Here is a 26167-nt window from a genome sequence, read left to right on the forward strand (position 1 = left end):
CTCCGGCTGGCGCGAGACGTCTAGAATCAACGTAGGCACGTTCCCCGGCTGCTGTTAGTGTTTGCGCTAGGATCAGGTATATGGTCAGCTTAGTTACCACTTCCCTATGAGCTGGTATTTATGTTTTGCAGACTTTGCTATTATCTTTGAGGTCCCCTGCCATTGGGATCATAACACCTACCTTTCTCTTATGTCTTTTATTTGGCAATGATGGCCGCAAAAGTAGACCCCCAGGGCAAAAACATGGCTCAATTGGTCACGGAACTGGTGCAATTTGAAGCAGACCAAGCTCGGCCTCAGAGTCCAGTGAACGCAAAAGCCAGCCCAAGCGAAAATGGTGCTACAGCAGAGGTCCAACCACTGAATGCCGGCCCTACTAGCAACCAGGGCGCATTGGACCCCAACCTGCTGGCGGCCTTGGAACAACTCCCCGCCGACGACCGTGATGGATGTCCGAGGCTGATACCAGCAGGAGGCCAGATCCGAGATGGAGGCGGAGAGAGCTGAGTGGCAAGCGGAGTGGGAGTACCAGCTGCCGAGTTAGCCCGACTCCAGGGGACGAGGTCATCCCAGTCCAGCCGTGAGCCCAACAGCGCTCAGACCCCTAAACCCCGGCCAGAGCACTTTTCTGTGATGGAAAAGGATGGGGACTTGGACACCTTTTTGAGGGCATTTAAGAAAGCTGACAATACCGGCTGCCTGGGAACAAATGGGCCTGATTCCTGACCCCAGGACTTAGAGGCAAAACTGTAGAGGCGTTTGCTGCGCTCTCTCCAGACCAAGATGGTGACTATGAGGCCATCAAGCAGGCCCTGATAACAAAGTACCAACTGACTCCTGAGGTTTACCGTAGAAAGTTCCGGACCCTCCAACGTGGCCCACACAACAACTATGGTGATGTGGCGCATGGACTCAGGACCCACTTTGACCAGTGGACCCAAGGACTGTCAGTGACCACCTTTGCACAACTGTGGGACCTGATGATCAAAGACCAGTTCTTATATCTTTGCCCAGCTGAGGTGCAACAGTTCGTGATGGACAGAGAACCCAAAGACGTGACGAAAGCAGCGCAGATTGCCGATGCCTATGAGGCCAACCGTAGATCGGAAGTGCAGAAGCCAGTCACCGCCAGCTGGAGAGTGGGTAAGCCTGCAACCAACGCCAGTACCGCTGCCAGCCAACACACCAGAGGTCCTGCCCCCGTGGCCAACAGCACCAGACCCACCACCGAACCTCGCCAGTGTTCTTTCTGCAAATGGACTGGTCAAATCTGAGCCCACTGTCCGGAGAAGCAGTTTAACCCCCCAGCCAAGACCCCAGGACCTAATGCAGCAGTTCTTTTGGTGGGTTGGGGCGGTTGGGATGGTGTATGACAACGTACAGCACGTCACCGTGGGGGGCCATGTCGCTACAGGCCTCAAGGACACCGGGGCTGAATGAACCCTCATCCGACCCGAACTGGCGGCCCCTGAAGAAATCATTCCGGGGAAAACCCTAACTGTCACTGGGATTGGGGGCATCCGCTGTCCCCAGCCAATGGCCCGGGTTTATATAGATTGGGGTGCCGGGAGCGGGGTGAAGGAAGTGGGGCTGTCCGATAATTTGCCCACTGATATTTTATTGGGGACTGATTTGGGCAGGATGGTTGCATACTACGTCCCTGAGTCCCCTCCCCAATCTAATGCTGATGATAGCGATGGGAAATTGCATGTGTTACCTGACAATGCTTTGCTGGGTAATGATGAACCTGATAATCATTTTTCTGAAAATGCTAAGAGTGATGCTAAAGCAGATGATAATGACGGGGAATTGCGTGCGTTCCCTGACTGTGATATACCGGGTAATGCTTTATCTCATACTGATGATGATGAGGAGGAGGAAAATGTGCATGTTTTACCTGCTAACCATTTATTTCCTAAGGATGATGTGTCTACAGGTGCAGGAGTGCTCAGCCACGTCACTCTACGGGGTGGGATGGCTGAGGAACCCTTAGCAGGGGCAAGTGTCGGTGCTAAGGGAAATGGGGAGATACATGGGAACCGTGAGGAAGGTGATACCATGCAACTGACCAGTGCCACAGAGGACGGTAACTGCCCCATAAATAGCACTGCTCCTGAGATGTTGGGGTGGATGGGGAGGTAGAACCATAGCGGTGCCGGCAGCCTTTCTGGCGACTAATTATCCTAGGTGCAGTACCCTGCCTGACCTGAGGGTAAGGGGGCGCCAGAGAGCTGCAAGTTCCAAACCGGAACTGGGAAGTGGGATATAGATAAATCCCCTTTAGAAAGAACCAGGGCAACCAAACAACCCCGGTTCATGACAAATTGGTGTGAGTGGTGGGGGATGATAAAGGTATCCTCCCTGTGAACAGTGACAGAGTGTATAAACAGAGGATATATAGGGGACGGTATATACAGTGCCTTGCGAAAGTATTCGGCCCCCTGGAACTTCTCAACCTTTTCCCATATCATGCTTCAAACATAAAGATACCAAATGTAAATTTTGGTGAAGAATCAACAAGTGGAACACAATTGTGAAGTTGAGCGAAATTTATTGGTTATTTTACATTTTTGTGGAAATTTAAAAACTGAAAAGTGGGGCGTGCAATATTATTCGGCCCCTGTAACTTAATACTTTGTTGCGCCTCCTTTTGCTGCGATTACAAGTCTCTTGGGGTCTGTCTCTATCAGTTTTGTACATGGAGAGACTGAAATTCTCGCCCATTCTTCCTTGGCAAACAGCTCGAGCTCAGTGAGGTTGGATGGAGATCGTTTGTGATCAGCAGTTTTCAGCTCTTTCCACAGATTCTTGATGGGATTGAGATCTGGACGTTGACTTGGCCATTCTAACACCTGGATACGTTTATTTGTGAACCATTCCATTGTAGATTGGGATCATTGTCTTGTTGGAAGACAAATCTCCGTCCCAGTCTCAGGTCTTTTGCAGACTTCAACAGGTTTTCTTCTAGAATGGTCCTGTATTTGGCTCCATCCATCTTCCCATCAATTTTAACCATCTTCCCTGTCCCTGTTGAAGAAAAGCAGGTCCAAACCATGATGCTGCCACCACCATGTTTGACAGTGGGGATGGTGTGTTCAGGGTGATGAGCTGTGTTGCCTTTACGCCAAACATATCGTTTGGCGTTGTTGCCAAAATGTTTGATTTTTGGTTTCATCTGACCAGAGCACCTTCTTCCACATGTTTGGTGTCTCCCAGGTGGCTTGTTGTTTATGGATATCTTTGAGAAATGGCTTTCTTCTTGCCACTCTTCCATAAAGGCCAGATTTGTGCAGTGTACGACTGATTGTTGTCCTATGGACAGACTGTCCCACCTCAGCTGTAGATCTCTGCAGTTCCTCCAGAGTGATCATGGGCCTCTTGGCTGCATCTCTGATCAGTCTTCTCCTTGTTTGAGATGATAGTTTAGAGGGACGGCCGGGTCTTGGTAGATTTGCAGTGGTATGATACTCCTTCCATTTCAATATGATCCTTGCACAGTGCTCCTTGGGATGTTTAGAGTTTTGGAAATCATTTTGTATCCAAATCCGGCTTTAAGCTTCTCCACAACAGTATCACGGACCTGCCTGTTGTGTTCCTTGGTCTTCATGATGCTCTCTGTTCTTCAAACAGAACCCTGAGACTATCACAGAGCAGGTGCATTTATACGGAGACTTGATTACACACAGGTGGATCATATTTATCATCATTAGGCATTTAGGACAACATTGGATCATTCAGAGATCCACAATGAACTTCTGCACTGAAAGTAAAGGGGCCGAATAATATTGCACGCCCCAGTTTTCAGTTTGAATTTCGACAAAAATTAAAAATAACCAATAAATTTTGTTCAACTTCACAATTGTGTTCCACTTGTTGTTGATTCTTCACCAAAAATTTACATTTGGTATCTTTGTGATTGAAGCCTGATATGTGGGAAAAGGTTGAAAAGTTCCGGGGAGCCGAATACTTTCGCAAGGCAGTGTACAGAGCATATATAGGTGAGGTTATATATAGGGGAGAGTATATACAGAGTTTATATAGGGGAGGGTATATATACGTAGGAGGGTATATACAGAGTACATATAGAGGGAATATACAGAGTATATATAGGTGAGGGTATATATAGGAGGGTATATACAGAGTATATATAGGGGAGGGCATATACAGAGAATATATAGGGGATGGTATACAGAGTATATAGGGGAGGGTATATAGAGTATATATAGGTGAGGGTACATATAGGAGGGTATACACAGTATATATAGGGGAGTTACACAAAGAGTATATATAGGGGAGGGTATATACAGAGTGTATATAGGGAAGGGTATATGTAGGAAGGTATATACAGAGTATATATAGGGGAGGGTATACACAGATTATATATAGGGGAGGGTATATACAGAGTGTATATAAGGGAGGGTATATATATAGGAGGGCATATACAGAGTATATATAGGGGAGGTTAAACAGAGTATATATAGGGGAGGGTATATACAGAGGAGGGTATACAGTATATACAGGGGAGGGTTTATACAGGGGAGGGTATATAGCATATATAGGGGAGGCTTTATACAGGGGAGGTTAAATGGTATATACAGGGGAGGGTATATACAGGGGAGGATATATAGTATATACAGGGGAGAGTTTATACAGGGGAGGGTAAATAGTATATACAGGGGAGGGTATATAGTATATACAGGGGAGGGTTTATACAGGGGAGGGTATATAGTATATATAGGGGAGGGTTTATACAGGGGAGGGTAAATAGTATATACAGGGAGGGTAGATAGTATATATAGGGGAGGGTTTATACAGGGGAGGGTACATAGTATATATAGGGGAGGGTATATAGCATATACATGGGAGGGTATATACAGTGTAGGGTATATACAGACGAGGGTATATAGTATACACAGGGGAGGGTATATAGTATATATAGGGGAGGGTTTATACAGGGGAGGGTAAATAGTATATACAGGGGAGGGTATATACAGGGGAGGGTATATAGTGTATATATAGGGGAGAGTATATACAGGGGAGGGTATATAGTATATACATGGGAGGGTATATAGTATATACAGGGGAGGGTTTATACAGGGGAGGCTATATAGTATATACATGGGAGGGTATATAGTATATACATGGGAGGGTATATACAGTGTAGGGTATACACAGACGAGGGTATATAGTATACACAGGGGAGGGTATATAGTATACACAGGGGAGGGTATATAGTATATACAGGGGAGGGTATATACAGAAGAGGGTATATAGTATACACAGGGGAGGGTATATAGCATATGCATGGGAGGGTATATACAGTGTAGGGTATATACAGACGAGGGTATATAGTATATACAGGGGAGGGTATATAGTATATATAGGGGAGGGTATATAGTGTATATATAGGGGAGGGTATATAGTGTATATATAGGGGAGGGTATATAGTGTATATAGGGGAGGGTATATACAGGGGAGGGTATATAGTATATACATGGGAGGGTATATAGTATATACAGGGGAGGGTATATAGTATATACAGGGGAGGGTTTATACAGGGGAGGGTATATAGTATATACATGGGAGGGTATATACATTGTAGGGTATACACAGACGAGGGTATATAGTATACACAGGGGAGGGTATATAGTATACACAGACGAGGGTATATAGTATACACAGGGGAGAGTATATAGTATATATAGAGGTGGGTTTATACAGGGGAGGGTACATAGTATATATATAGGAGGGTATATACAGAAGATGGTATATAGTATATACAGGGGAGGGTATATAGTATATACAGGGGAGGGTACATAGTATATATATAGGAGGGTATATACAGGAGAGGGTATATACAGAAGAGGGTATATAGTATATACAGGGGAGGGTATATACAGGGGAGGGTATACACAGACGAGGGTATATAGTATACACAGGGGAGGGTATATAGTATACACAGAGGAGGGTATATAGTATATACAGGGGAGGGTATATACAGAAGAGGGTATATAGTATACACAGGGGAGGGTATATAGCATATGCATGGGAGGGTATATACAGTGTAGGGTATATACAGACGAGGGTATATAGTATACACAGGGGAGGGTATATAGTATATATAGGGGAGGGTATATAGTGTATATATAGGGGAGGGTATATACAGGGGAGGGTATAGTATATACATGGGAGGGTATATAGTATATACAGGGGAGGGTATATAGTATATACAGGGGAGGGTTTATACAGGGAAGGGTATATAGTATATACATGGGAGGGTATATACAGTGTAGGGTATACACAGACGAGGGTATATAGTATACACAGGGGAGGGTATATAGTATACACAGGGGAGGGTATATAGTATACACAGGGGAGGGTATATAGTATACACAGGGGAGGGTATATAGTATACACAGGGGAGGGTATATAGTATACACAGGGGAGGGTATATAGTATATATAGGGGTGGGTTTATACAGGGGAGGGTATATAGTATATACAGGGGAGGGTATATACAGGGGAGGGTATATAGTATATACAGGGGAGGGTATATAGTATATATAGGGGAGGGTTTATACAGGGGAGGGTAAATAGTATATACAGGGAGGGTAGATAGTATATATAGGGGAGGGTAAATAGTATACAAAGGGGAGGGTATATAGTATATATAGGGGAGGGTTTATACAGGGGAGGGTACATAGTATATATAGGGGAGGGTATATAGCATATACATGGGAGGGTATATACAGTGTAGGGTATACACAGGGGAGGGTATATAGTATACACAGGGGAGGGTATATAGTATACACAGGGGAGGGTATATAGTATATACAGGGGAGGGTTTATACAGGGGAGGGTAAATAGTATATACAGGGGAGGGTATATACAGGGGAGGGTATATAGTGTATATATAGGGGAGGGTATATACAGGGGAGGGTATATAGTATATACATGGGAGGGTATATAGTATATACAGGGGAGGGTTTATACAGGGGAGGCTATATAGTATATACATGGGAGGGTATATAGTATATACATGGGAGGGTATATACAGTGTAGGGTATATAGTATATACAGGGGAGGGTTTATACAGGGGAGGCTATATAGTATATACATGGGAGGGTATATAGTATATACATGGGAGGGTATATACAGTGTAGGGTATATACAGACGAGGGTATATAGTATACACAGGGGAGGGTATATAGTATACACAGGGGAGGGTATATAGTATACACAGGGGAGGGTATATACAGAAGAGGGTATATAGTATACACAGGGGAGGGTATATAGCATATGCATGGGAGGGTATATAGTATATACATGGGAGGGTATATACAGTGTAGGGTATACACAGACGAGGGTATATAGTATACACAGGGGAGGGTATATAGTATATATAGGGGTGGGTTTATACAGGGGAGGGTACATAGTATATATATAGGAGGGTATATACAGGGGAGGGTATATACAGAAGAGGGTATATAGTATACACAGGGGAGGGTATATAGTATATATAGGGGAGGGTATATAGTATACACAGGGGAGGGTATATAGTATACACAGGGGAGGGTATATAGTATACACAGGGGAGGGTATATAGTATACACAGGGGAGGGTATATAGTATATATAGGGGAGGGTATATACAGGGGAGGGTATATAGTATATACATGGGAGGGTATATAGTATATACAGGGGAGGGTATATAGTATATACATGGGAGGGTATATAGTATATACAGGGGAGGGTATATAGTATATACAGGGGAGGGTTTATACAGGGGAGGGTATATAGTATATACATGGGAGGGTATATACAGTGTAGGGTATACACAGACGAGGGTATATAGTATACACAGGGGAGGGTATATAGTATACACAGACGAGGGTATATAGTATACACAGGGGAGGGTATATAGTATATATAGGGGTGGGTTTATACAGGGGAGGGTACATAGTATATATATAGGAGGGTATATACAGGGGAGGGTATATACAGAAGAGGGTATATAGTATATACAGGGGAGGGTTTATAGTATATACAGGGGAGGGTTTATACAGGGGAGGGTATATAGTATATATATAGGAGGGTATATACATGGGAGGGTATATAGTATATATATAGGAGGGTATATACAGGGGAGGGTACATAGTATATATATAGGAGGGTATATACAGAAGAGGGTATATGGTATATACAGGGGAGGGTTTATAGTATATACATGGGAGGGTATATAGTATACACAGACGAGGGTATATAGTATACACAGGGGAGGGTATATAGTATATATAGGGGTGGGTTTATACAGGGGAGGGTACATAGTATATATATAAGAGGGTATATACAGGGGAGGGTATATACAGAAGAGGGTATATAGTATATACAGGGGAGGGTTTATACAGGGGAGGGTATATAGTATATATATAGGAGGGTATATACATGGGAGGGTATATAGTATATATATAGGAGGGTATATACAGGGGAGGGTACATAGTATATATATAGGAGGGTATATACAGAAGAGGGTATATGGTATATACAGGGGAGGGTTTCTAGTGCAGACAGTTCCCAGCATACAATGTAACCATTAGTGGGGGGGGGGCAGGAAGTGCGGGGTTAACCCCTTGAGCCCCGGCGTTGGCTTTTATTTACTTTCCCCTTCTCTCCGCCGTCCTGATCTCCACATGTTCAGACTGAAAGAGCAACATTTACTCGTGGCCTCTGCGCCGTCCGCGGGGAGCGGGAACCTCACAGCACACAGGGCTCGTTCTTCTCTCAGCCAAGGAGGGGAATGTTCCAGCTCTGTCCAGCTAAAAATACAGTGGGGGCGGCCGAGGGGACGGAGACCCCACAACTGCCAGCACTGCCATTGTAATCTGTGTCAGGGGTGGCACTGCCACCATGCCACCACAAGTCACTGCGAGCCCCCACCATGACCCCACAAGTCAGTGCGCCCTCACCATGACCCCACAGGTCACTGCGCCCCCCACCATGACCCCAAAAGTCACTGCGAGCCCCCACCATGACCCCACAAGTCAGTGCGCCCTCACCATGACCCCACAGGTCACTGCGCCCCCCACCATGACCCCAAAAGTCACTGCGAGCCCCCACCATGACCCCACAAGTCAGTGCGCCCCGCCATGACCCCACAAGCCACTGCGCCCCCCACCATGCCCCAAGTCACTGCACCCCCTACCACGACTCCACAAGTCACTGCACCACCCACAAGTCACAGCACCCCCACTATGCCCCAAGTCACTGCACCCCCACAAGTCACTGCACCCCCCACTATGCCCCCACAAGTCACTGCACCCCCCACTATGCCCCCACAAGTCACTGCATCCCCTACTATGCCCCCACAAGTCACTGCATCCTCAAGTCACTGCATCCCCACCATACCCCAAGTCACTGCACACCCCACCATGCCCCAACAAGTCACTGCATTCCCCACCACGACCCCACAAGTCACTACGAGCCCCCACCATGTCACTGCACCCCCACCAGTCACTGCACACCCAACCATGCTTCCACAAGTCACTGCATCCCCTACTATGCCCCCACAAGTCACTGCATCCTCAAGTCACTGCATCCCCACCATACCCCAAGTCACTGCACACCCCACCATGCCCCAACAAGTCACTGCATTCCCCACCACGACCCCACAAGTCACTACGAGCCCCCACCATGTCACTGCACCCCCACCAGTCACTGCACACCCAACCATGCTTCCACAAGTCACTGCACCCCCACCAAGACCCCACAAGTCACTGCACCCGCACCATGCCCCCAAGTCACTGCAGCCCCCACCATGCCCCATAAGTCACTGCACCCCCACAAGTCACTGCACCCCGCACCATGCCCCCACAAGTCACTGCAGCCCCACCACACCCCCACAAGTCACTGCACCCCCTACCATGACTCCAGAAGTCACTGCACCACCCACAAGTCACTGCACCACAAAGTCACTGCACCCCCCACTATGCCCCAAGTCACTGCACCCCCCACTATGCCCCCACAAGTCACTGCATCTCCTACCATGCACCCACAAGTCACTGCACCACCACGTGGGGTCATGGTGGGGCTCGCAGTGACTTGTGTGGGCATGGTGGGGGTGCAGTGATTTGTGGGATCATGGAGGTGGGCGCACTGATTTGGTGGGTCACGGGGGTGCAGTGACTTGTGGGGGCATGGTGGGGGGTGCAGTGACTTATGGGGGCATGGTGGGGGCGCAGTGACTTGTGGGGGCATGGTGGGGGGTGCACTGACTTGTGGGTTCATGGTGGGGCTCGAAGTGACTTGTGGGGGCATGTGGAGGGAGCACTCACTTGTGTGGGCTTGGTGGGTGTGCAGTGACTTGGGTCATGGTGGGGGGCGCACTGACTTGTAGAGGCATGGTGGGGGTGCAGTGACTTGAGGGGGCATGGTGGGGGTGCAGTGACTTGTGGGGGCATGGTGGCCATCACATGTGCAGGAGGCTTATCTTAGTTATCCCACCACTGCTACAATGTGATGAAAACACAAACAAGGCTACTGACCTATCAATTTACCGCAGGGGCTGATTTTAGCTATTCCAATGCTGCTACAATATCACGAACTTCAGGGATGTATGTATATCCCGCTTTACAGTTCCGCTTTGGAACTTGCAGCTCTCCGGCGCCCCCCTTACCCTCAGGTCAGTCAAGGTACTACACATTGGATAATTAGTCGCCGGATGGGCCGCTTCACTGTGGACTGGCTAGCAGGCACGCTGCAGCGAGGGAATTATAAATGCTCAGGCCGCAGTCAGACAATAGCTTATAAAACCCCGTTCTGTCGCTGCCAGCAGTCCTCACCTAGCCCAGAACACACTTCGCTGCCAGAGGCTCAGATTTCTCACAGAGGGGGGTTCGAGCCAACCCAAATTAGTAGAGTAATTACTTCAGAAGACTTAGTGTACGTTTTAGAGCAAGGCAACGAAACTAGTAAATATTATAACTTTACTCCATAAAAAGATTAGGCAGTGTTTATAAAAGGTATATCAAGATTTTACAATATGAGACAATTTAAATTATGTACAGCAATAATAAAAAAAAAACATGGACTAAAGAAAGATAAAACTCACATTTGCTTAGATTATGTCAGCTAACCATGCTGGTAGGTGGAGCCCAAATATCCCAGTGCATCAGGAGGTCTTTCTGTAGAGAAATCCCAGGTAAGAATGAAGGCTGGGTTGATTGCAGTAATTCAAACCTTCAGGCTTGTGACATCACTAAAGGGGCTGGTTTGCCCTCACCCTCCCCTCTCCTCAAAGTTACAGATTGTACCAGCAATACTTATAATTCTCATATCTTGGCTTCAGAACGTGGCAGAGTCACAGCACACCCATCATTCATCTTATATTAAAATTTGCTTTCTAATGATACCGCACTCGGACTAGTTGGTCCACACGATTCAGGAGAAATCCACACTTTGTACTCGTTGTGTTTAGCAACTCCATTTTATACATTATCGTGACACTGACATACAGGTATAATACTGTACAGAGCAGTAATAATACTGTACACAATGCTGTAATTACACTATACAGTGCTGTGATAGAACTGTTATCTTACACATTACTGTCACAAAGCGCTATAATACTGACATACAGGTATAACACTGTACAGAGCAGCAATAATACTGGACACAATGCTGTAATACTTCTATACAGTGACATGATAGAAGTGTTATCTCACACATTACCACCACAGTGCTTTAATACTGACTGTCACGATTCCAACCATGCTGACACCAATAGGTCACGGATCGTGGGTGACCTTTGGCCAGCACACGGTTATCACATGTGCAGGGGGCTTATCTTAGTTATCCCATCACTGCTAAAATGTGATGAAAACACAATATCACGAACTTCAGGGATGTATGTATATCCCGCTTTCCATTTCCGCTTCGGAACTTGCAGCTCTCCGGCGCCCCCTTACCCTCAGCTCAGACAGGGAACTACACCTAGGATAATTGGTCGCCGGATGGGCCGCTTCACTGTGGACTGGCTAGCAGGCAAGCTGCAGCGAGGGAATTATAAATGCTCAGGCCGCAGCCAGACAGTAGCTTATAAAACCCCGTTCTGTCGCTGCTAGCAGTCCTCACCTAGCCCAGAACAACTTCGCTGCCACCAGCTCAGATTTCTCACAAAGGGGTTCGAGCCAACCCAAATTAGTAATGACTTCAGAAGACTTAGAGTACGTTTTAGAGTAAGGGAACGAAACTAGTAAATATTATAACTTTACTTCATAAAAAGATTAGGCAGTGTTTAAAAAAGGTATATCAAGATTTTACAATATGAGACAATTTAAATTATATACAGCAATAATATAAAAAAATGGACTAAAGAAAGATAAAACTCACATTTGCTTAGATCATGTCAGCTAACTATGCTGGTAGGCAAAGGCAAATTTCCCAATGCATCACGAGGTCTTTCTGTAGTGAAATCCCAGGCAAGAATGAAGGCTGGGTTGATTGCAGTAACTTATACCTTCAGGCTTGTGACATCACTAAAGGGGCTGGTTTGCCTTCACCCTCCCCTCTCCTCAAAGTTACAGATTGTACCAGCAATACTTATAATTCTCATATCTTGGCTTCAGAACGTGGCAGAGGCACAGCACACCCATCATTCATCTTATATTAAAATTTGCTTTCTAATGATACCGCACTCGGACTAGTTGGTCCACACGATTCAGGAGAAATCCACACTTTGTACTGATTGTATTTAGCTGCCAGCGCTTACAGTGGTTGACAGATCTACCGATAAAAATTCACAATATGTATTCCTTATTTTTCTAGCCCAAATCGGTGGCCCAATATCTTTCTGTAATAGAACAAAGAACCTCATGTCTTTCGAAAGAGACTAGACCAGTTTCAGCTGGTACTAGATGGGAGAATTGTCTATTGCAGCTACAGAGGTCGTAAACATTCTTGTTTTGGGAGGACATGAGAGGTTTAGGATACACACACAACAGCAGAAGTAAAGAGAGAAGGAGGGTCAGAGCCCACAGCGTGCGGGGTAACAGGGAAAATGAAAAATCCTACTCCATTTTATACATTATTGTGACACTGACATACAGGAATAATACTGTACAGAGCAGTAATAATACTGTACACAATGCTGTAATAATACCGCTATACAGTGCTGTGATAGAACTGTTAACTCACACATTACTGTCACACAGCGCTAAAATACTGACATACAGGTATAATACTGTACAGAGCAGCAATAATACTGGACACAATGCTGTAATAATACCGCTATACAGTGACGTGATAGAAGTGTTATCTCACACATTACCATCACACAGTGCTATAATACTGTCACAATTCCCACCGTGCTGACACCAATAGGTCACGGATCGCGGGTGACCTTTGGCCAGCACACGGCTATCACATGTGCAGGGGGCTTATCTTAGTTATCCCATCACTGCTACAATGTGATGAAAACACAATATCATGAACTGCAGGAATTTATGTATATCCCGCTTTCCAGTTCCGCTTCGGAACTTGCAGCTCTCCGGCGCCCCCTTACCCTCAGGTCAGTCAGGGAACTACACCTAGGATAATTAGTCGCTAGATGGGCCGATTCACTGTGAACTTGCTACCAGGCACGCTGCAGCGAGGGAATTATAAATGCTCAGGCCGCAGCCAGACAATAGCTTATAAAACTCCGTTCTGTCGCTGTCAGCAGTCCTCACCTAGCCCAGAACACACTTCGGTGCCACCAGCTCAGATTTCTCACAGAGGGGTTCGAGCCAACCCAAATTAGTAATTACTTTAGAAGACTTAGGGTACGTTTTAGAGTAAGGGAACAAAACTAGTAAATATTATAACTTTACTCCATAAAAAGATTAGGCAGTGTTTATAAAAGGTATATCAAGATTTTATAATATGAGACAATTTAAGGAATGTACAACAATAATATAAAAAAATGGACTAAAGAAAGATAAAACTCACATTTGCTTAGATCACGTCAGCTAACCATGCTGGTAGGCGGAGCCAAATATCCCAGTGCATCAGGAGGTCTTTCTGTAGAGAAATCCCAGGTAAGAATGAAGGCTGGGTTGATTGCAGTAATTTATACCTTCAGGCTTGTGACATCACTAAAGAGGCTGGTTTGCCTTCACCCTCCCCTCTCCTCAAAGTTACAGATTGTACCAGCAATACTTATAATTCTCATATCTTGGCTTCAGAAAGTGGCAGAGTCACAGCACACCCATCATTCATCTTATATTAAAATTTGCTTTCTAATAATACCGCACTCGGACTAGTTGGTCCACACGATTCAGGAGAAATCCACACTTTGTATTGGTTGTGTTTAGCTGCTAGCGCTTACAGTGGTTGACAGATCTACCGATGGAAATTCGCAATATGTATTCCTTATTTTTCTAGCCCAAATCGGTGGCCCAATATCTTACTATAATAGAACAAAGAACCTCATGTGTTTTGAGAGAGATTAGACCAGTTTCAGCTGGTACTAGATGGAAGAATTGTCTATTGCAGCTACAGAGGTTGTAAACATTCTTGTGGTAGGAGGACATGAGAGGTTTAGGATTCACACACACACAGCAGCAGAACCAAAGAGAGAAGGGGGATCAGAGCCCACAGCGTGTGGGATAACGGAAAATGAAAAATCCTACTCCATTTTATACATTATCGTGACACTGACATACAGGTATAATACTGTACAGAGCAGTAATAATACTGTACACAATGCTGTAATTACACTATACAGTGCTGTGATAGAACTGTTATCTTACACATTACTGTCACAAAGCGCTATAATACTGACATACAGGTATAACACTGTACAAAGCAGCAATAATACTGGACACAATGCTGTAATACTTCTATACAGTGACATGATAGAAGTGTTATCTCACACATTACCACCACAGTGCTTTAATACTGACTGTCACGATTCCAACCATGCTGACACCAATAGGTCACGGATCGTGGGTGACCTTTGGCCAGCACACGGTTATCACATGTGCAGGGGGCTTATCTTAGTTATCCCATCACTGCTAAAATGTGATGAAAACACAATATCACGAACTTCAGGGATGTATGTATATCCCGCTTTCCATTTCCGCTTCGGAACTTGCAGCTCTCCGGCGCCCCCTTACCCTCAGCTCAGACAGGGAACTACACCTAGGATAATTGGTCGCCGGATGGGCCGCTTCACTGTGGACTGGCTAGCAGGCAAGCTGCAGCGAGGGAATTATAAATGCTCAGGCCGCAGCCAGACAGTAGCTTATAAAACCCAGTTCTGTCGCTGCTAGCAGTCCTCACCTAGCCCAGAACAACTTCGCTGCCACCAGCTCAGATTTCTCACAAAGGGGTTCGAGCCAACCCAAATTAGTAATGACTTCAGAAGACTTAGAGTACGTTTTAGAGTAAGGGAACGAAACTAGTAAATATTATAACTTTACTTCATAAAAAGATTAGGCAGTGTTTAAAAAAGGTATATCAAGATTTTACAATATGAGACAATTTAAATTATATACAGCAATAATATAAAAAAATGGACTAAAGAAAGATAAAACTCACATTTGCTTAGATCATGTCAGCTAACTATGCTGGTAGGCGAAGGCAAATTTCCCAATGCATCACGAGGTCTTTCTGTAGTGAAATCCCAGGCAAGAATGAAGGCTGGGTTGATTGCAGTAATTTATACTTTCAGGCTTGTGACATCACTAAAGGGGCTGGCTTGCCTTCACCTTCCCCTCTCCTCAAAGTTACAGACTGTACCAGCAATACTTATAATTCTCATATCTTGGCTTCAGAAAGTGGCAGAGGCACAGCACACTAATCATTCATCTTATATTAAAATTTGCTTTCTAATGATACCGCACTCGGACTAGTTGGTCCACACGATTCAGGAGAAATCCACACTTTGTACTGATTGTATTTAGCTGCCAGCGCTTACAGTGGTTGACAGATCTACCGATGGAAATTCACAATATGTATTCCATATTTTTCTAGCCCAAATTGGTGGCCCAATATCTTACTATAATAGAACAAAGAAACTCATGTCTTTTGAGAGAGACTAGACCAGTTTCAGCTGGTACTAGATGGGAGAATTGTCTATTGCAGCTACAGAGGTCGTAAACATTCTTGCGGGAGGACATGATAGGTTTAGGATTCACAAACACACACAGCAGCAGAAGCAAAGAGAGAAGGGGGGTCAGAGCCCACAGCGTGCGTGATAGCAGGGTAAGTGAAAAATCCTACTCCATTTTATACATTATTGTGACACTGATATACAGGTATAATATTGTACAGAGCAGTAATAATATTGTACACAATGATGTAATAATACCGCTATACAGTGCTGTGATACAACTGTTATCTCACACATTACTGTCACACAGCACTATAATACTGACATACAGGTATAATACTGTACAGAGCAGCAATAATACTGGACACAATGCTGCAATAATACTGCTATACAGTGACGTGATAGAAGAATTATCTCACACATTACCATCACAGTGCTATAATACTGTCACAATTCCCATCGTGCTGACACCAATAGGTCACGGATCGTGGGTGACCTTTGGACAGCACACGGCTAACACATGTGCAGGGGGCTTATCTTAGTTATCCCATCACTGCTACAATGTGATGAAAACATAATATCTCGAACTGCAGGGATTTCTGTATATCCCGCTTTCCAGTTCCGCTTCGGAACTTGCAGCTCTCCGGCGCCCCCCTTACCATCAGGTCAGTCAGGGAACTACACCTAGGATAATTGGTCGCCGGATGGGCCGCTTCACTGTGGACTGGCTAGCAGGCACGCTGCAGCGAGGGAATTATAAATGCTCAGGCCGCAGCCAGACAATAGCTTATAAAACCCCGTTCTGTCGCTGACAGCTGTCCTCACCTAGCCCAGAACACACTTCGCTGCCACCAGCTCAGATTTCTCACAGAGGGGTTCGAGCCAACCCAAATTAGTAGAGTAATTACTTCAGAAGACTTAGGCTACTTTCACACTTGCATTTTTAGAAATCTGTCGCAATTCGTCGTTTTGGGAAAAAAACAGATCCTGCAAATGTGCCCGCAGGATGCGTTTTTTCCCATAGACTTGGATTAACGACAGATCGCGACGGATGGCCACACGTCGCGTCCGTCGTGCAACGGATCCGTCTTGCTTGGCGGAAAGTCGGCACGAAAAAACAGTCAAGTGAACTTTTGTCCGTCTCGTCTGCCATTTTTTACCGAGCATGCGCGGCCGAAACTCCGCCCCCTTCATCCCCAAACCTTTTGACTGGGCAGCGGAAGCATTCAAAAACTGCATACGCTGCCCACGTCGTGCATAAATTTCACAACGTGCGTCGGTACATCAGCCCGAAGCGTAGCAACAGACCCGTACCGACGCTAATGTGAAAGTAGCCTTAGGGTACGTTTTAGAGCAAGGCAACGAAACTAGTAAATATAACTTTTACTCCATAAAAAGATTAGGCAGTGTTTATAAAAGGTATATCAAAATTTTACAATGTGAGACAATTTAAAGTATGTACAGTAATAATAAAAAAAATGGACTAAAGAAAGATAAAACTCACATTTGCTTAGATCATGTCAGCTAACCATGTTGGTAGGTGGAATCAAATATCCCAGTGCATCAGGAGGTCTTTCTGTAGTGAAATCCCAGGCAAGAATGAAGGCTGGGTTAATTGCAGTAACGTATACCTTCAGGCTTGTGACATCACTAAAGGGGCTGGTTTGCCTTCACCCTCCCCTCTCCTCAAAGTTGCAGATCGAACCAGCAATACTTATAATTCTCATATCTTGGCTTCAGAACGTGGCAGAGTCACAGCACGCCCATCATTCATCTTATATTAAAATTTGCTTTTTAAAGATACCGCACTAAGACTAGTTGGTCCACACGATTCAGGAGAAAGCCACACTTTGTACTGATTGTATTTAGCTGCCAGCGCTTACAGTGGTTGACAGATCTAGCGATGGGAATTCGCAATATGTATTCCTCATTTTCTAGCCCAAATCAGTGGCCCAATATCTTACTATAATAGAACAAAGAACCTCATGTCTTTTGAGAGAGACTAGACCAGTTTCAGTTGGTACTAGATGGGAGAATTGTCTATTGCAGCTACAGAGGTCGTAAACATACTTGTGGTGGCAGGACATGAGAAGTTTAGGATTCACAAACACACAGCAGCAGAAGCAAAGAGAGAACGGGGGTCAGAGCCCACAGCGTGCGGGATAACAGGGGAAATGAAAAATCCTTCTTCATTTTATACATTATCGTGACACTGACATACAGGTATAATACTGTACAGAGCAGAAATAATACTGTACACAATGTTGTAACAATACCGCTATACAGTGCTGTGATAGAACTGTTATCTCACACATTACTGTCACACAGCGCTATAATACTGACATACAGGTATAATACTGTACAGAGCAGCAATAATACTGGACACAATGCTGTAATAATACCGCTATACAGTGACGTCATATAAGTGTTAAATCACACATTATCATCACACAGTGCTATAATACTGACTGTCACGATTCCCACCGTGCTGACACCAATAGGTCAAGGATCGTGGGTGACCTTTGGCCAGCACACGGCTATCACATGTGCAGGGGGCTTATCTTAGTTATCCCATCACTGTTTCAATGTGATGAAAACACAAACAAGGCTATTGACCTATCAATTTACTGCAGGGCCTTATTTTAGTTATCCCACTGCTGCTACAATATCACGAACTGCAGGGATTTATGTATATCCCGCTTTCCAGTTCCGCTTTGGAACTTGCAGCTCTCTGGCACCCCCCTTACCCTCAGGTCAGTCAGGGAACTACACCTAGGATAATTAGTTGCCCGATGGGCCGCTTCACTGTGGACTGGCTAGCAGGCACGCCGCAGCCAGGGAATTATAAATGCTCAGGCCGCAGCCGGACGATAGCTTATAAAACCCCGTTCTGTCGCTGCCAGCAGTCCTCACCTGGCCCAGAACACACTTCGCTGCCACCAGCTCAGACTTCTCACAAAGAGGTTCGAGCCAACCCAAATTAGTAGAGTACCGTATTTTCCGGCGTATAAGACGACTGGGCGTATAAGACGACCCCCCAACTTTACCAGTTAAAATATAAAATCTTCTTAAAAGTCGGGGGTCTTCTTATACACCCTATGTCGTCTTATAGGGCCGGTGAATATGTGCCTTTTGGGAGGGGGGGGGAGTGATCCTGATGACGAGGGGGCGTCTCACAGGAAAGTGAGTATCCCCCATTACCTTATCGTAGCGGTGCAGCGTGGGGGTCTCAGTGCTGGGAGTGGCGGCGGCGGCTGCTGTGCTCTGGTGCGGCGGCTGCTGTGCTCTGGTGCGGCGGCTGCTGTGCTCTGGTGCGGCGGCTCCTCTTCTGTGTGGGGCCTCTGTGCTGTGCGGTGGCGGTGGCGGTGGCGGCGGCATATCTTTATCCAGTTGGGGCTCCTCCGGCATCTCCTTAGCCCTGGAGGCCCCGCCGCAACTCCATGAGTGCAATGCAGCGGCCATTTTCCCGGAGGCAGCTCAATAGGTGCGATGCGGTGGCCTCCGGGAAAATGGCCGCTGCTCAGATTCAGATCTCGTCCCGAAATCTCGGGACACGAGATCTGAATCTGAGCAGCGGCCATTTTCCCGGAGGCCACCACATTGCACCGATGGAGTTGCGGCGGGGCCTCCAGGGCTAAGGAGATGCCGGAGGAGCCCCAACTGGATAAAGATACGCCGCTGCCGCCGCCACCTCACAGCACAGAGGCCCCACACAGAAGAGGAGCCGCCGCACCAGAGCACAGCAGCCGCCGCCGCCGCTCCCAGCACTGACACCCCCACGCTGCACCGCTAGGATAAGGTAATGGGGATTACTCACTTTCCTGTGAGACGCCCCCTCGTCATCAGGATCACTCCCCCTCCCCACCCACCATATACACCGGCGTACAAGTCGATTCCCGGCGTATAAGACGACCCCCGACTTTTAAGAAGATTTTCGGGGGTTAAAAAGTCGTCTTATACGCCGGAAAATACGGTAATTACCTCAGAAGACTTAGGGTACGTTTTAGAGCAAGGGAACGAAACTAGTAAATATTATAACTTTTACTCCATAAAAAGAATAGGCAGCGTTTATAAAAGGTATAACAAGATTTTACAATATGAGACAATTTAAAGTATGTACAGCAATAATAAAAAAAAATGGACTAAAGAATGATAAAACTCACATTTGCTTAGATCATGTCAGCTAACCATGCTGGTAGGCGGAGCCAAATATCCCAGTGCATCAGGAGGTCTTTCTGTAGTGAAATCCCAGGCAAGAATGAAGGCTGGGTTGATTGCAGTAACTTATACCTTCAGGCTTGTGACATCACTAAAGGGGCTGGTTTGCCTTCACCCTCCCCTCTCCTCAAAGTTACAGATTGTACCAGCAATACTTATAATTCTCATATCTTGGCTTCAGAACGTGGCAGAGTCACAGCACACCCATCATTCATCTTATATTAAAATTTGCTTTCTAATGATACCGCACTCGGTCTAGTTGGTCCACAAGATTCAGGAGAAATCTGTACTTTGTACTTGCTGTGTTTAGCTGCTAGCGCTTACAGTGGTTGACAGATCTACAGATGGAAATTCGCAATATGTACTCCATAGTATTCTAGCCCAAATCAGTGTCCCAATATCTTACTATAATAGAACAAAGAACCTCATGTCTTTTGAGAGAGACTAGACCAGTTTCAGCTGGTACTAGATGGGAGAATTGTCTATTGCATGCAGCTACAGAGGTCACAAACATTCTTGTGGTCGGAGGACATGAGAGGTTTAGGATACACAAACACACACAGAAGCAGAAGCAAAGAGAGAAGGGGGGTCAGAGCCCACAGCGTGCGGGATAACAGGGGAAATGAACTGTACAGAGCAGTAATAATACTGTACACAATGCTGTAATAATACCGCTATACAGTGCTGTGATAGAACTGTTAACTCACACATTACTGTCACACAGCGCTATAATACTGACATACAGGTATAATACTGTACAGAGCAGCAATAATACTGGACACAATGCTGTAATAATACCGCTATACAGTGACGTGATAGAAGTGTTATCTCACACATTACAGTCACACAGCACTATAATACTGACATACAGGTATAATACAGTACAGAGCAGTAATAATACTATACAAAATGCAGTAACACTACCGCTATACAGAGCTGTGATAGAAGTGTTATCTCACACATTACAGTCAGACAGCGCTATAATACTGACATACAGGTATAATACTGTACAGAGCAGTAATAATACTATACAAAATGCTGTAATAATACCGCTATACAGAGCTGTGATAGAAGTGTTATCTCACACATTACAGTCACACAGCACTATAATACTGACATTCAGGTATAATACAGTACAGAGCAGTAATAATACTGTACACAATGCTGTAATAATACCGCTATGCACAGCTGTGATAGAAGTGTCATCTCACACATTACCGTCACACAGCGCTATAATACTGACATACAGGTATAATACTGTACAGAGCAGTAATAATACTGTATACAATGCTGTAATAATACCACTATACAGTGCTGTGATAGAAGTGTTATCTCACACATTACCATCACACAGCGCTATAATACTGACATACAGGTATAATACTGTACAGAGCAGCAATAATACTGTACACAATGCTGTAATAATACCGCTATGCACAGCTGTGATAGAAGTGTTATCTCACACATTACCATCACACAGCGCTATAATACTGACATACAGGTATAATACTGTACAGAGCAGTAATAATACTGTATACAATGCTGTAATAATACCGCTATACAGTGCTGTGATAGAACTGTTATCTCACACATTACCGTCATACACTGCTATAATACTGACATACAGGTATAATACTGTACAGCGCAGTAATAATACTGTATACAATGATGTAATAATACCGCTATACAGTGCTGTGATAGAAGTGTTATCTCACACATTACCGTCACACAGTGCTATAATACTGACATACAGGTATAATACTGTACAGAGCAGTAATAATACTGTACACAATGCTGTAATAATACCGCTATACAGAGCTGTGATAGAAGTGTTATCTCACACATTACCGTCACACAGCGCTATAATACTGACATACAGGTATAATACTGTACAGAGCAGTAATAATACTGTATACAATGCTGTAATAATACCGCTATACAGTGCTGTGATAGAAGTGTTATCTCACACATTACCGTCACACAGCGCTATAATACTGACATACAGGTATAATACTGTACAGAGCAATAATAATACTGTACACAATGCTGTAATAATACCGCTATACAGTGCTGTGATAGAAGTGTTATCTCACACATTACCGTCACACAGCGATATAATACTGACATACAGGTATAATACTGTACAGAGCAGTAATAATACTGTACACAATGCTGTAATAATACCGCTATACAGTGCTGTGATAGAAGTGTTATCTCACACATTACCGTCACACAGCGCTATAATACTGACATACAGGTATAATACTGTACAGAGCAATAATAATACTGTACACAATGATGTAATAATACCGCTATACAGTGCTGTGATAGAAGTGTTATCTCACACATTACCGTCACACAGCGCTATAATACTGACATACAGGTATAATACTGTACAGAGCAGTAATAATACTGTACACAATGCTGTAATAATACCGCTATACAGTGACGTGATAGAAGTGTTATCTCACACATTACCGTCACACAGTGCTATAATACTGACATACAGGTAGAATAATACTGTACAGAGCAGTAATAATACTGTATACAATGCTGTAATAATACCGCTATACAGTGCTGTGATAGAAGTGTTATCTCACACATTACCGTCACACAGCGCTATAATACTGACATACAGGTAGAATAATACTGTACAGAGCAGTAATAATACTGTATACAATGCTGTAATAATACCGCTATACAGTGCTGTGATAGAAGTGTTATCTCACACATTACCGTCACACAGCGCTATAATACTGACATACAGGTATAATACTGTACAGAGCAATAATAATACTGTACACAATGCTGTAATAATACCGCTATGCACAGCTGTGATAGAAGTGTTATCTCACACATTACCGTCACACAGTGCTATAATACTGACATACAGGTATAATACTGTACAGAGCAGTAATAATACTGTACACAATGCTGTAATAATACCGCTATACAGTGACGTGATAGAAGTGTTATCTCACACATTACCGTCACACAGCGCTATAATACTGACATACAGGTATAATACTGTACAGCGCAGTAATAATACTGTACACAATGCTGTAATAATACCGCTATACAGAGCTGTGATAGAAGTGTTATCTCACACATTACCGTCACACAGCGCTATAATACTGACATACAGGTATAATACTGTACAGAGCAGTAATAATACTGTATACAATGCTGTAATAATACCGCTATACAGTGCTGTGATAGAAGTGTTATCTCACACATTACCGTCACACAGCGCTATAATACTGACATACAGGTATAATACTGTACAGAGCAATAATAATACTGTACACAATGCTGTAATAATACCGCTATACAGTGCTGTGATAGAAGTGTTATCTCACACATTACCGTCACACAGCGATATAATACTGACATACAGGTATAATACTGTACAGAGCAGTAATAATACTGTACACAATGCTGTAATAATACCGCTATACAGTGCTGTGATAGAAGTGTTATCTCACACATTACCGTCACACAGCGCTATAATACTGACATACAGGTATAATACTGTACAGAGCAATAATAATACTGTACACAATGATGTAATAATACCGCTATACAGTGCTGTGATAGAAGTGTTATCTCACACATTACCGTCACACAGCGCTATAATACTGACATACAGGTATAATACTGTACAGAGCAGTAATAATACTGTACACAATGCTGTAATAATACCGCTATACAGTGACGTGATAGAAGTGTTATCTCACACATTACCGTCACACAGTGCTATAATACTGACATACAGGTAGAATAATACTGTACAGAGCAGTAATAATACTGTATACAATGCTGTAATAATACCGCTATACAGTGCTGTGATAGAAGTGTTATCTCACACATTACCGTCACACAGCGCTATAATACTGACATACAGGTAGAATAATACTGTACAGAGCAGTAATAATACTGTATACAATGCTGTAATAATACCGCTATACAGTGCTGTGATAGAAGTGTTATCTCACACATTACCGTCACACAGCGCTATAATACTGACATACAGGTATAATACTGTACAGAGCAGTAATAATACTGTACACAATGCTGTAATAATACCGCTATACAGTGACGTGATAGAAGTGTTATCTCACACATTACCGTCACACAGTGCTATAATACTGACATACAGGTAGAATAATACTGTACAGAGCAGTAATAATACTGTATACAATGCTGTAATAATACCGCTATACAGTGCTGTGATAGAAGTGTTATCTCACACATTACCGTCACACAGCGCTATAATACTGACATACAGGTAGAATAATACTGTACAGAGCAGTAATAATACTGTATACAATGCTGTAATAATACCGCTATACAGTGCTGTGATAGAAGTGTTATCTCACACATTACCGTCACACAGCGCTATAATACTGACATACAGGTATAATACTGTACAGAGCAGTAATAATACTGTACACAATGCTGTAATAATACCGCTATACAGTGACGTGATAGAAGTGTTATCTCACACATTACCGTCACACAGTGCTATAATACTGACATACAGGTAGAATAATACTGTACAGAGCAGTAATAATACTGTATACAATGCTGTAATAATACCGCTATACAGTGCTGTGATAGAAGTGTTATCTCACACATTACCGTCACACAGCGCTATAATACTGACATACAGGTAGAATAATACTGTACAGAGCAGTAATAATACTGTATACAATGCTGTAATAATACCGCTATACAGTGCTGTGATAGAAGTGTTATCTCACACATTACCGTCACACAGCGCTATAATACTGACATACAGGTATAATACTGTACAGAGCAATAATAATACTGTACACAATGCTGTAATAATACCGCTATGCACAGCTGTGATAGAAGTGTTATCTCACACATTACCGTCACACAGTGCTATAATACTGACATACAGGTATAATACTGTACAGAGCAGTAATAATACTGTACACAATGCTGTAATAATACCGCTATACAGTGACGTGATAGAAGTGTTATCTCACACATTACCGTCACACAGCGCTATAATACTGACATACAGGTATAATACTGTACAGCGCAGTAATAATACTGTACACAATGCTGTAATAATACCGCTATACAGAGCTGTGATAGAAGTGTTATCTCACACATTACCGTCACACAGCGCTATAATACTGACATACAGGTATAATACTGTACAGAGCAGTAATAATACTGTATACAATGCTGTAATAATACCGCTATACAGTGCTGTGATAGAAGTGTTATCTCACACATTACCGTCACACAGCGCTATAATACTGACATACAGGTATAATACTGTACAGAGCAATAATAATACTGTACACAATGCTGTAATAATACCGCTATACAGTGCTGTGATAGAAGTGTTATCTCACACATTACCGTCACACAGCGATATAATACTGACATACAGGTATAATACTGTACAGAGCAGTAATAATACTGTACACAATGCTGTAATAATACCGCTATACAGTGCTGTGATAGAAGTGTTATCTCACACATTACCGTCACACAGCGCTATAATACTGACATACAGGTATAATACTGTACAGAGCAATAATAATACTGTACACAATGATGTAATAATACCGCTATACAGTGCTGTGATAGAAGTGTTATCTCACACATTACCGTCACACAGCGCTATAATACTGACATACAGGTATAATACTGTACAGAGCAGTAATAATACTGTACACAATGCTGTAATAATACCGCTATACAGTGACGTGATAGAAGTGTTATCTCACACATTACCGTCACACAGTGCTATAATACTGACATACAGGTAGAATAATACTGTACAGAGCAGTAATAATACTGTATACAATGCTGTAATA

At 43.9% G+C, this 26167-nt stretch overlaps 1 protein-coding gene across 2 annotated transcripts in view; it reads right to left on the reverse strand.

The window, feature by feature from the left end:
• Nucleotides 1-26167, reverse strand: part of PDE3A (phosphodiesterase 3A) — a 448233-nt gene that overhangs the window by 396528 nt on the left and 25538 nt on the right. The window contains exon 2 of one of the 2 annotated variants that reach the window (XM_077267239.1): nucleotides 13982-14053. The exons of the other annotated variant lie outside the window; for it this stretch is intronic. The gene's annotated coding sequence lies outside the window, so the exon portion shown is untranslated. The remainder of the gene's footprint in view (nucleotides 1-13981; nucleotides 14054-26167) is intronic. 2 annotated transcript variants of the gene reach the window in all.

The sequence above is a fragment of the Ranitomeya variabilis genome, chromosome 5 (assembly GCF_051348905.1).
Source record: "Ranitomeya variabilis isolate aRanVar5 chromosome 5, aRanVar5.hap1, whole genome shotgun sequence".
In the NCBI taxonomy this organism is placed as follows: Eukaryota; Metazoa; Chordata; class Amphibia; order Anura; family Dendrobatidae; genus Ranitomeya; species Ranitomeya variabilis.